The 12,937-nt window shown below is 41.1% G+C and overlaps 1 protein-coding gene across 2 annotated transcripts in view; it reads right to left on the reverse strand.

Moving 5' to 3' along the window:
• Positions 1-12,937, reverse strand: part of schip1 (schwannomin interacting protein 1) — a 266,272-nt gene that overhangs the window by 71,631 nt on the left and 181,704 nt on the right. Inside the window, exon 1 of one of the 2 annotated variants that reach the window (XM_058079064.1) lies at positions 8,747-8,917. The exons of the other annotated variant lie outside the window; for it this stretch is intronic. The gene's annotated coding sequence lies outside the window, so the exon portion shown is untranslated. Of the gene's footprint in view, positions 1-8,746; positions 8,918-12,937 lie in introns of those variants that run through there. 2 annotated transcript variants of the gene reach the window in all.

The raw sequence follows: 12,937 nt of genomic DNA on the forward strand, positions 1-12,937 counted from the left end.
CCAAAGTTTCAGATAATGAGGTTTGCACATTTGGAAGTGAGCTGAGAAAGAAGTTTGGGATGGCTCAAAACAATCATTTTCAGAAGGCGGGGTAAAACTGCCCCTTTGTGATGTCACAGAGGAGAGAGGACTTCCTTATATGGGCGTGACTGTAAGCAAGATGAACTCTCTCCCCTCCCCCAAGAGCTGGTGCACTGTTTGCTTGCTAGCAATTCCTTGACAGGGCAATTCTTAACAACACCGCCATCAGCCGCAAGTGGTTGGAGTTCCTGATTCGCTACCAGCAAAAGAAATGCATTTGAATCCGTCAATGGCATTTCAGACCGGACTATTTTGTGGACATGGGCCACTATGCAGTTGGGCTAGCCCACAAACTTGCTGAAGCCAGACGCCTTTCCAACGTTACTTGGCCATGTGGAAGAGTCAGAAGAGCAAGCAGTAAGTAACAATTTATTAGTGTTTATTTTGTGTAAGTTATGGGGCAAAAGCGGTCGTCTGTGTAGCATTATAACATGGAAGAAGCAGAGTTGCTAAGAGCTCTACCCAAGTTTATTACACACCGGTAGTCCCGGAAAACACTTTAGACGTTACCGATGCATACCGACACATGACTGTATGTTAGTCGCAGTTTATTTATTTTTTATAATTATCTATTTGTTTTGGCCCCCTGGCAGAATTGTGAGTTTTCCCCATTATACAGCACCACTGGCCAATAGGTATGGGTATTGCCCGATTTCATACATGGACGATCGGTATCAGCGGTAGCATAAAACCCTGATCGGAGCATTTATAAAATGACTTCTTGTAATATTATTTTCATAATATTACAGCTTATTTCCCAAGTTAATATTCCAGAAATAACAACTTTAGTTTGTTTCTCATAATATTCCGACTTTAAAAGAAAAACAACATATTTTTATTGTAACTTATTCAATAGCGTAACTCTTAATATTTTGACTTTGCTCTTGCTCTTAGAACTTTCCGCAACCTAATTTTCCAAAAATGACAATTTAATCTGTTGTATTGTTTGCTTTTTCATCATGTTAAGTCTTTTAAAAATACAATCTTTCTTGAATATTTCAATGTTGTGCACCTAAAATGACATCATTTTTCCTTATAATATCACAACACTTCTGTTATATTACACACTTTTTAGTTAGATTGTAACTTATTTCTTTTAATATTATTCTTGTAAAACGACTGCTGATTTTACCATCTTTGCTGTTTTTTTTTTTCTAAGTTCTCTTGTGAAATGCTATTTGTAGAAGGTGCCATGGGCCAATAAGAAAACAGCTGCGGGCAACAAATGGCCCCTGGGCCGCACTTTGGACACACTTGTCTTCGGAGGTACTAAGTAAGACACTGTCAGACCAAATTTCCCTTACCAAAGAGTGGAAGAGGAGAACAGGGCACCTTTTAACCAGATTTGGCACCTTTTGACCAAATCTGTGCTAATCTAAAGTGTTAGTTTATCTGTACACGTGTGTGTCTTTTGCCTTGAGCATCAGTAGCGGCCAGTCTCTCTGGGGTCCATCTGTGTAACCATAGTGATTGAACAGTCTCCATCTCTGTCTGTTAATCTAGCCTTCCCTGTGGGCTGCCGTGTGTGTGTGTGTGTGTGTGTGTGGTTTTCCCACAGGCAAAGACACACAGGTTGGTGGTGATGAATTCATTATAAGAGCTCATTAATTTCCCTTAAACTGCTACTGGCTACCGCCCACTGTCTTGAGGATACTTTAAGAAAAAGTGCCGTGCTCTGTGCTTGTGTATATTGTGTATATCGTGCATGTGTGTGTGTAGTTAGTATTAGATGTGCATCACTTGGGTGGCATGCACATAGCGGCTGCCCAAACTGAGCCTTTTGCAGTGTGACATGTGAGATGCACATATACGTAGATAGATACCCACACACTCACCAGTGGTGGGAATCACTCGCCATACAGTACATCGATGGCGTGAGCACCATTTGTCTTAAGTTGTGTGTACGCCGGTCCATAGCATGCCAAACATACTGAATGGGTGACAGCTCAGGTGAGTATACCGCCCTTGGATTCTATGATAAGGGAAATATGGTGACGCACAATAGTCTGAACGTGTCGTGCTCAATACCTTGTAAGACAGGGCCATTTTTGGCACATTCTAAAAAATAGAATTTCACAAAAACAAATAAAAATGCAGGAAATTAAGTAAAAATATTGAGAATAATGTAATATTCATTCATTCATTTTCTACCGCTTTTCCTCACGAGGGTCGCGGGGGGTGCTGGAGCCTACCCCAGCTGTCTTCGGGCGTAAGGCGGGGTACACCCTAGACTGGTCGCCAGCCAATCACAGGGCACATATAGACAAACAACCATTCACACTCACATTCATACCTATGGACAATTTGGAGTCGCCAATTAACCTAGCATGTTTTTGGAATGTGGGAGGAAACCGGAGTACCCAGAGAAAAACCCACGCATGCACGGGGAGAACATGCAAACTCCACACAGAGATGCCCGAGGGTGGGATTGAACCATGGTCTCCGAGCTGTGAGGTCTGCGTGCTAACCCCTAGACCACCGTGACGCCCTAATGTAATATTATGAGGAAAAATTTGTCATTTTAGTATCCTAAAGGTGAAATATTAAAGAAAAATAATGTTACTTTTAAGTCATAGTATTATGAGAAACAAACAAAACAAAGATTGAAGTTTTAATATATGGAGCATTTGGTTGTGGAAAACTTTATAATGTTACAAGAATAAAGTCATAATATTATGGGAATAAACTAGGGGTGCTCTGATTGATCGGCTACAGATCGGTAGCGGCCGATATCGATGAAAAAGGACAGTATCGACATTGATACAGATACTTGCTTTAAGACACTGATCCCCTGTGCCGATCAGCTCCGCCCCCACTGCAGCATCCAGAACAAGCATGTCTGACTTCCTGCCTGCCGTTTGTTTTTCAGTGACTAAATGTTCAACAACAGCAGGAATGGAAAAAAGAAAATACAAAAATTACAATAATGAAGTCCTGTATGTGAGGAACCATAATGTCATTTTAAAAGCACACAGTTGACATATTAAAGATAAAATATGTCACCAAAAACGTTCTAATATTATGAAAAACAAAGTTGCAATTTTTTGAAAATTATGCTGGGAAAAAAAAGTTGTATTATGGGAATAAAGTCAATTTTTTTCATTACAAATATTACAAAAATACACAAAAAGAAAGTTGGAATATTTGGAAAATTATTTAAAAAAACAGAAAAAAGGGAAACCAGAGCAAAAGCCAAAGTTCATATTAATAAGGCTTTTTCTAGTATTTGAGAAAATGGAGATGCATGTTTTGCTTGAATTATATACTGTATCACTCCTTAGCATATCTACATGTTTGCAAAATATCAAAGTGTTAAAGTTGCATCTTTTCATATTTCACGTTGCGGCCCCTTCTGGCAAAGGTTTGCCCCCCCCCGCACCGTGTAGTTGCTGACATAGTACCCGCTTGCGTTTGCTAGATAAAATAAATACTGTCCGGGTAGTTTCTCTTTCTTGGTCAGCACAATAGCTGAGCTGAGATGCAGATAGGTGCGTATCAAGATGGATGTCCCCATCTCTCAATCTCTGCTGAAAAGCCTCCACTTCTCCCTTTTTTTTATCAGCTCACTCTCATTCCGGACTGCAGCGTCACTATCTGATCAGCAAAGTATTTCCTCAGCGAGCAGGTGGAGGCGGCTGATGATGTCAGCCTTTTGGCTATGGATTAGAAGACACCATGAAGGGTGGATAAGAGATGGGAGGAAGACAACACAGCGTGTTTGTGTTTAATGAGCAAGGATGCCTCCTCACTGATGGCTGTCTTTAACTCGGAAGATAAGAGGCGGAACGCTGAGTGCCTCCTATCCGCCACTTGGAGTCTGCGATGCTCAGAAAGGTTAGTCTGAAGAGCATCTTCCATGATAGACAATTTCAACACCAACAAACGATTACACGCATGTGCTGTAAAACCATAGAACCTGGAATGTCACGTCTAGAGCCATACACATCCCTGTCCTGGTTGCTCAGTACAATACAGCCATTTGTGGCATGAGACACATACTAAAAATAGAATTTAATTTAAAAAATATATAATATTAGTAGGGCAAATAATGTCATTTTAGTAGTGTAGAGTTGAGATGGTAAAGAAAAATCTTCTTTCTCTTTCGGCTTTTTCCCGTCCGCATCTGTCTCTCTCACACCAACTACCCTCATGTCCTCCTTCACTTCCTCTACGCCGCCTACCTGGAAACTCTAAACGCAGCATCCTTCTACCAATATATTCACTATCTCTCCTCAGGACATGCCTGAACCATCTCAGTCTGGCCTCTCTGACTTTATCTCCAAGGCCTCTAACATGTAATGTCCCTCTGATGTACTTGTTCCTGATCCTATCCATCCTGGTCACTCCCAATGTGAACCTCAGCATCCTCATCTCTGCTACCTCCAGTTCTGCTTCCTTTCTCTAGACCAAACAACATGGCTGGTCTCACCACAGTTTTGTATACCTTTCCTTTCATTTTAGCTGAAACTCTTCTTCTATCACACATCACGCCTGACACTTTCCCCCACCCATTCCATCCTGCCTGCAGACGCTTCTTCACCTCCTTTTCATGATCTCCATTGTTCTGAACTGTTGACGCCAAGTACTGTAAATTTTCCACCTTCTGGATCTCTTCTCCCTGTAACCTCACTCTTCCACTTGGGTCCCTCTCATTCACACACATATACTAAATGTTAAACATTAATATATGCAAATATTACAGAAAAAGCCCCCTTAAAAATACTTTGAAGTCTATATATTGAAAGAAAAAAGTTTTGTATTGTAGCTAGAATTTTTTTTTTATAATTTTACAAGAATAAACTCACATTATTATGAGGAAAAGAATGATACTAAGTAGTATTATAGTAGTATTATTTTTATATAACAAATTTGAATGTGAAATGCTCCCTAAATGTAGCACATCTTTTAAAGTTAAAAGTTGCTGTTATTAATACAACTTTTGTTTTACTTTTGAATGACACTTAGAAACGTGACATTTGTGCAACCCAATAAATCTGCTAGCTGCTAAAAAAAGGTACTGGTCCTCATTGACTTGCAATTCCACAGGTGTTTGCACATGTACCTGCTTAACAGTGCAATGTGTTCTAGCACAAACAAGACATTTACAAAGAAATGCATGCCACCTGCGCATTGTAAAGTGTGAAGACACGCATCTCTGACAGCTCGCAGATTGTGTAGGAACAACTGAACAAGTCCAGCAGGGTTTGAACGTAAAATGTTTGTCATCATCCTCAGATGTCTGAGCCATAAGGACCAGTGAGGTGGCAGACAAAGTGCCAGACAAATCAATCATTCTAGTCCCGTTGGGACGTGAAATACACCCGTAGGTTCAGTGCACATGGAGAGGTCACTGAAATCCAGCGAACCGCGTCGTTCAGACGGGCCATTTTGAGCTGAAAACTAAATATGACCGAACAAAAAACAAGCAGCCTATAAGCACAAGTTAAACGTTTACATAGCAAATAAACACAGGCGACCCTTTAGCTGCAGAATAAAGAGTCTATTATCATGATATTGCCTACACTATACTTCCTGACTATTGAGTGATAGTAGTAGTAGTAGATATAGTCGATAAATGATAGCAGTAAGATAACTACTGTATTAATTGTGTATGATTGCCTCTATTATTACATAAAATGAATCTAATAGCCCCAAAGGTCACACTATTTTAGGGTCAAATGTTCCTCTCGAGTCCACATTATCTTGCAAAATTTGCTTTTTCTTTAAATGTTTGTGCTTTTTCACTGATAAGAAAAATGTGAGGATGACCAGTACGTCCTGGCTGCTTAGGAATGGAACATTTTCCACTCTGTTCTTGGCGTGTACTGCAACATGTACTGTAGCTATCTGTCACTCACCAACAGCAGGGTGGAAAATATCCCATTCCTAACCACCCCAAATGTTTAAAATATGTAATCATATCCACAATGAGTAGCTCTGTTACCGTTTTTAGCATTCAATATATGAACTCATCAATACCAGCCATTGGAAAACAGTACCGTGATCTCTCTTGCACAAAATAATCTAAAAGACATACAATATATATATATACACACGTTTTTGGGATGCGGCGTTCAGGTTTATAAAACATGTAACTACATCTTTGGCATTTGAGTTAAAGTTTTTCTCAACAGTGGTTGACTTCTTGAATGACAGTGATGAATGTTAAAATGTACGGTGGCCAAAGTGAGGGCGGATCGACACAGTGGCGCCCGACCCCACCACCACCCACAAGTTCTGACTAATTATTCATTCATTCATTCATTCATTCATTCATTCATTCATTCATTCATTCATTCATTCATTTTCTACCGCTTTTCCTCACGAGGGTCGTGGGGGGTGCTGGAGCCTATCCCAGCTGTCTTCGGGCGTAAGGCGGGGTACACCCTGGACTGGTCGCCAGCCAATCACAGGGCACATATAGACAAACAACCATTCACACTCACATTCATTCAAAGTCCTACAATGGTTGTTTGAATGGTTGTTTGTCTATATGTGCCCTGTGATTGGCTGGCGACCAGTCCAGGGTGTACCCCGCCTCTCGCTCGAAGACAGCTGGGATAGGCTCCAGCACCCCCGCGACCCTCGTGAGGAAAAAGCGGTAGAAAATGAATGAATGAATGGTTCTAGCTTAGTTTTTACACCGGATGCCCTTCCTGATGCAACCCTGGGGAGAATGACACATATGAACAATATACCTGCAGTACTACTGTACTCAGCAGACAATTAGGCTGTGTGCATTATTAAATGGCCAATGACATAGCTAGGCATAATCATAAGTAAACCCCGAGACACACACACACACATAAAAATATATATATATGAATGTTGGTCAAGTAGGTGCTCATAAAAAGCAACAGGCTGGCAGCCATATGCTTCTGTGCTCTTCCAAGACGACGTACCCGGGGGAAATTAAATGATGTCTATAATCCCTCTTGCTGTTCCGAATCAAAATCCCATGACTGAATTTAAGAGCTTTAATATCGCTGTGCATTTATGGCTGAGAAAGAACACATAAGAGGAAGTAACAATGCAAAGCCGCACGACGCCGTGAAGATGCATCTGTATGGCGCTGCGGCAGGTGGGCTGGTTGCAATGTCGGGGGGGGATGAGCAACATGGGGGTGACAATGGGACGCTCATATTCAAATGCAGAGGAATTTGCATTGCACCGGCGCTTCCAGACCAATGTATTAATGTGTCTGTCCCAAGCTGACAAGCGGAGCATCTGCTTGAATCGCTAAACAGGCACAAGGAATAACGCCGCAATGGAATTTATTGCTGTATTTTTGAGCAATGGAATAAACTTGACGCTATTTGGCTTACCTGGATTTATCTCATCCCTAAACAAATAACTTCCTTAATTGATTCCCCCTGTCTTATTGTGAGAAAAGCAACAATAATGGGAGGGATTACACCTAAATACATCAACCTTTGTAGGGATTAGCAAGCAGGGGAGAGCCCTACTTTAGCATTACAGCCTAATAAAATAGTCCTCATATGGAGAGGCATTTAGGTGCAATGAATATCAATGAGTGACTACAGAACAAGTTCAGTAAATGAAAACGATGCATCATGTTGACAGAGGACGGTCCATCTGTTGGCTGACTGCTTCCCTGCAACATGCTCACTTATTTCATCCGCGTGGCCCGCAGTGCAGTCTTAATCGGAATAGTTCTGCAAAAGTTAACCTGGCAGGCTAATAAATGTTCCGTTTCGCACCGACGCTACCTCTATGAATCAGATCATTATTTTATTAAGTGGATTTACAACCGAGAAGCAGAAAATGAGTCCACCTCCACCCTCAAGCTGCGTCTGAGTACACTTACTTAATATTCCACAACACACACAAAACACGGCCCCGTATGTATTTTTCATATCGACTCATTTTTAATGTGACAACCATCTGCATTTTTGTTGCAGCGCTGACCGATGACTCCAACAGTGCAGAACTAGTAGGGCGAGGCTGCAGACAAGATTGCTGTATTGAAAACGCTTTTCAGCATCAATACCCCCCGTGTCCTTCACCAGCGTGGAATACTCCCTTTACTTTTCTTTTTCACCGTTTAACTCATTCAGTCCCAACCATTTTTCAGAAGACGACCCCTTGAGTCCCGCCCGTTTTTCGAGCATTCAAGGCACGCAGAATTAGTTGTTAATTGTTTAGTTGTCCATTCACTTGTAATTATTTTTTTAATCAATTTATGCATGTAAAACTATAATTATTGTCTATAAAATGTGTTTTGGGTGAACATTTTTTGGTGTCGGGAACAGATTAATAGGATTTATATTATTTTCTATGGGAAAAATTGCATTGGTTAGAGTCCGTTTTGGTTTGAGTTGGACGTTCTGGAACAAATCAATGATGTTCACCACCAAAGACGTATTTATAGGTTCTTTTTCAACCTGACTGCTCTCTCCCAAAGACGTACTTTTTTTCCACACCTTTTCGATTTTTTTGCGGTAGATGCACACAGAGGTGATACCCTACTCTACAATAGAAGAGAGCACATTTGGTGCAGTTTTAAACTGAAAAAACTGACCACAAGGTGGCAGAAGTGCATTTTATAAGAACTCGGCCTGCATGTTTCCCATTAAAATGCTTGAAATGTGTCTTTTCACAAAAAGCATTGTTTGTTGAGAAGTGATATTTTGTTGAAACTTACCTATGTCCTACTGATGATGATTAAAGAATGGAAAAAAAGTAGAATGTCACGTGCGGTCTTGGCAGCTTTGCGATGCGACCCCAGGATGCAGAGAGCAGGACCAAAAGTGCAGATAAAACGTTGAATTGAATTGCAGCAGCAGGATACAACAACTACCAAACAAAAGACAAACCAAACACAATGAAGCCACAAAAGAAGGAGCACACACCTGAACTAAATAGGGAGTATGAAATTAGGGGCAGGTGTGTGAAATGAGCAGGGATAGCGAAAACGGAAGGGAACAAGAAAGGAAGTAGTTACAAAAATAAGAGCATGGAAACCGGAACAGAGGCAAAGAAGGAAACCAAAAGAGCTGTCTCGGGGGGGTGAAGCCCAATCGTGACATAGAAACAGCAAATATGAGGTCCCTTTTCATTGCAATGAAATGACATTGACACATTTCAATGCCGATGTTGCAGTGAGGAACTCTTATAGTTCTTATGCAGTGAGGGGTCATCTTATATTCAGGATTGTCTTTTGTGTGGATCAGTATGGCAATATGGTGGAGGCTTTGCTTCGTAACGGAAGTATTTTTACGAATCCAATTATATATGCTGCTATAGTATCACCAGCAGGATGAATTCTGCTCACTTTCAGAGAAGTATCATTTATTGAGGCTGACGTATATGTTGAAAATCAGAATCAACATTGGTTGCTTTTTGAGAAAGAATGGGATAAAAATAGCATTTGATTGTGTATTTTCCCACAGAAGTGTGCAGTTTTGTTAAGTAGTACTCCCCCACAGGGGACGTACACATAAGGACCAGTAAGGTGGCCAACCCAGTGCCTGACATGTCAATCATCCGGGGCCTGAGGGATGTGAACTACACAGGAGGACGCTGGAAGCTGAGAGGAGGCTGGCAGGTTCAGTGCACATGGAGAGGTTACAAAAACACATCTGTTGGACAGGGAAAGTGAAGTTCAAAAGATATTCTCATGGCCAAATATGGTGTATATTATTATTTTAAACATCAGTTCACTTTGGTGGATACACCTTGAATGTTCAGTGTCACAAAGCCGTGACTTTGAAACATCTCAACTTGCATATTAGAGTGAAAATGGGGTGCTGTAAATTCGATTAAACGGAATATTCATTCATTCATTCAGTTTCTACTGCTTATCCTCACGAGGGTCGCGGGGGGCGAGAGGCGGGGTACACCCTGGACTAGTGGCCAGCCAATCACAGGGCACATATAGACAAACAACCATTCACACTCACATTCATACCTATGGACAATTTGGAGTCGCCAATTAACCTAGCATGTTTTTAGAATGTGGGAGGAAACCAGTGTACCCGGAGAAAACCCACGCATGCACGGGGAGAACATGCAAACTCCACAGGGTGGAACTGAACCCTGGTCTCCTAGCTGTGAGGTCTGCGCGCTAACCACTCAACCGCCGTGCCGCCCTCGACCGCTTTTTCCTCACGAGGGTCACGGGGTCGCTGGAGCCTATCCCAGCTGTCTTTGGGCGAGAGGCGGGGTACACCCTGGACTGGTGGCCAGCCAATCACAGGGCACATATAGACAAACAACCATTCACACTCACATTCATACCTATGGACAATTTGCAGTCGCAATATATTGTATATAATTATTGTACCTTACAATGGGGGCTAACCACATTTCTGGGAGGATACACCGGCTCCCATGGCAACGCAACACTCGACCAGCCAAGACACCTCTTAAAGTATATTGCGTGCTAAGTATGTCGGTGCTTTAATACTACTCTTAGTACTATTTAGAGAATCGCTTCTTAGACACGATGTTACAACACAGATGAATTTTGTTGCAAGCCGACTTTCCACAGCGGCCTAATGAAAATGTAATTTAAAGTAAATGACACTCCGTCACAGCACCATGGGGAGCCTGGAAGCAAAAGACTTAATTCTACTCTATATGCACTTTAATGACAAGCTTTGCATAATAACAAGAAATGATGCTACAATGGTGACTTTGTAATGCTGTTTTAAATGTACTTGACATGCACGCTACGTTCACAATGCCTTTTTTAAGTGGACCATTTTTTCTGACATGTAGGATTTCCTTCTAAAGGGACAGTGGAGAACTTTTTTTATGCTGTCGACATCTGTGAACATGCATCATTTGGAAAACATTGCCGTCGTATGTGAAAAAATCTAGGAAGTAGGAGGAACAGCACAAAAAGAACATGAGGGGCGGACAGACATGGGCGTGAGGAATGATGAAGTGATGAAGAAAAGGGAGCGCGTTGATGCCATGAATTCCCCTTCAGCATTATACGTACCTCCTCCACCTCAAAGCTCATCTCTTATTTACAGAAACACTCCACTCTGCTTTATCTGTACATTTCCCAGAAAAGAGAGACGTGGTAGAAAAGAAGCGTCTGGTGAGATGTAGACTTCAGAGAAAAGAGCGAGAACAAACAGATGGCCGAGGCGTGTGTGCATTAAAGGAGGGGGTAATGCTAAGTGTTCATGTGTCACGTTGGTACACGGTGATGCTTCAGATTCCTTCCACTAGGTTGAGGAGCATGTGACAAGATGACATAATTAGTCAGGCGCCAGTGATTGCGGTTTGGGTGTGATGACTGTGATTCTATCGAAGATGGCATGTTTGATGAATGCATTGGGTTTTTTTCTTGTCATGCATGTTGAGGAGTGTTGATGGTGGAAAAGCCAATTATTAGTACAAATGTAGGTCTTTCCCGTTTTTTCTGTTATTTTCCAAATATTTCAACTTTCTTCTTAAATAATCTTTGTAAATTCTTTGTCATGACTTTATTCCATAACCTTTTGACCTTAGTCACATACTGTAACTTGTTGTGCAGCCTAATTTTCAAGAAATTACAAGCTTATTTTGTTTTCTTTGTTGTTATTACAACTTTTTCTTTGCTACTAAAATGCATAAATAAATAAATATTTTATAAATAAATATTTAAGTATATTCTCGGAAAATCTGCACTTTTTGACTACTACTAAATATATTATATTTTGACTTTATTCTCATAAAATTACAGCTATTTTCACAATTTCTGCTGTTGTTACATTTACTTCTTGGAATTCATATTTTTATTACCATATTATTTTCATTCTCATAACATTATAAGTTTTTCGCAACTTGATTTGTTTGATTCTCATAACATGAAAAAAAGTGTCTCAAATTACAATGTTTTACATAAAGTAAACTGATGACATTTTGTCTTTAGATTACGACTTTTTCTCTTCAAAAGTTCCTGCTGATGTTTACATATTTGCTGTTGTAATTTTCTTGTTAAATTACATTTTTAGAATATGGCATCGGCCATTCAAGAAACAGCTGGGGGCCGCACGTAGGACCCCCGTGCTGTGAAGTGATTGGTGTTGCTCTTTGCTTGTAATGCAGGTCCGCTTTAATAGGAGCTGCTTATTAAAGAGGAAAGGTTGCTTTCCAGACTCCGCAAAGCAGCGGCATATTGTGCCAAACAGGAAACAGAACACCAAGATAAGAGCACCAAACAGGAAAGGAAGGGAAACCAAACCTGTCAGGTGGAACATGACATAAAGTGCTGGTTATGCGCGGAAGGAGTGCTTCCGATCTAATTTCACACCTCAGGAAGAGTCACATGCAGCGTAGAAGAACTAATTTTCATATGATCTTCCTGGCTAAAGTTTTGTGGCGATCCAAGGTAATTCAGAGGAGACAGAGACAAACAAAGAAGGCGGGTACGATGTTAAATGTTGTTGCCAGACGACGTTCACTCCAGCAATTACACAAGCCATTTATGTTGTCAGGGTTTTTGTCACCTTTGTCTTTCATCCTTCATTTCCCTTTCAAATCAAAACTCTCACTCGGGCTTCTGCAGGTTAGCGAAACACACTTTCAGCTCTTGACACTTCATCAGGCAAGAACACTTATCTCACACGAGCATCTTTTCTTGGCTTGTCTGCCTTTTGACTGCTTTCCTCCATCATGTTGTCTGCAGACCTCTATGCACTCTTGCTTGCGAATGCAGAGCTGAAAAATATTCTAGAGGGATTCCACAGTACTTTCATTTGGGTTAAACAGCAAGTTACAGCCTCACACTTCTGCTCTATCGTCCTGCCCAGCTGCTTTCCACTCAGTCCACTCAATACGCAGCATAAAGGCCAGTGTTCTCCTGCCAGGAGTCGCTGCACAAAAACAAGCAACAAAG

Source organism: Doryrhamphus excisus, chromosome 8 (assembly GCF_030265055.1).
Source record: "Doryrhamphus excisus isolate RoL2022-K1 chromosome 8, RoL_Dexc_1.0, whole genome shotgun sequence".
NCBI classification, from domain to species: Eukaryota; Metazoa; Chordata; class Actinopteri; order Syngnathiformes; family Syngnathidae; genus Doryrhamphus; species Doryrhamphus excisus.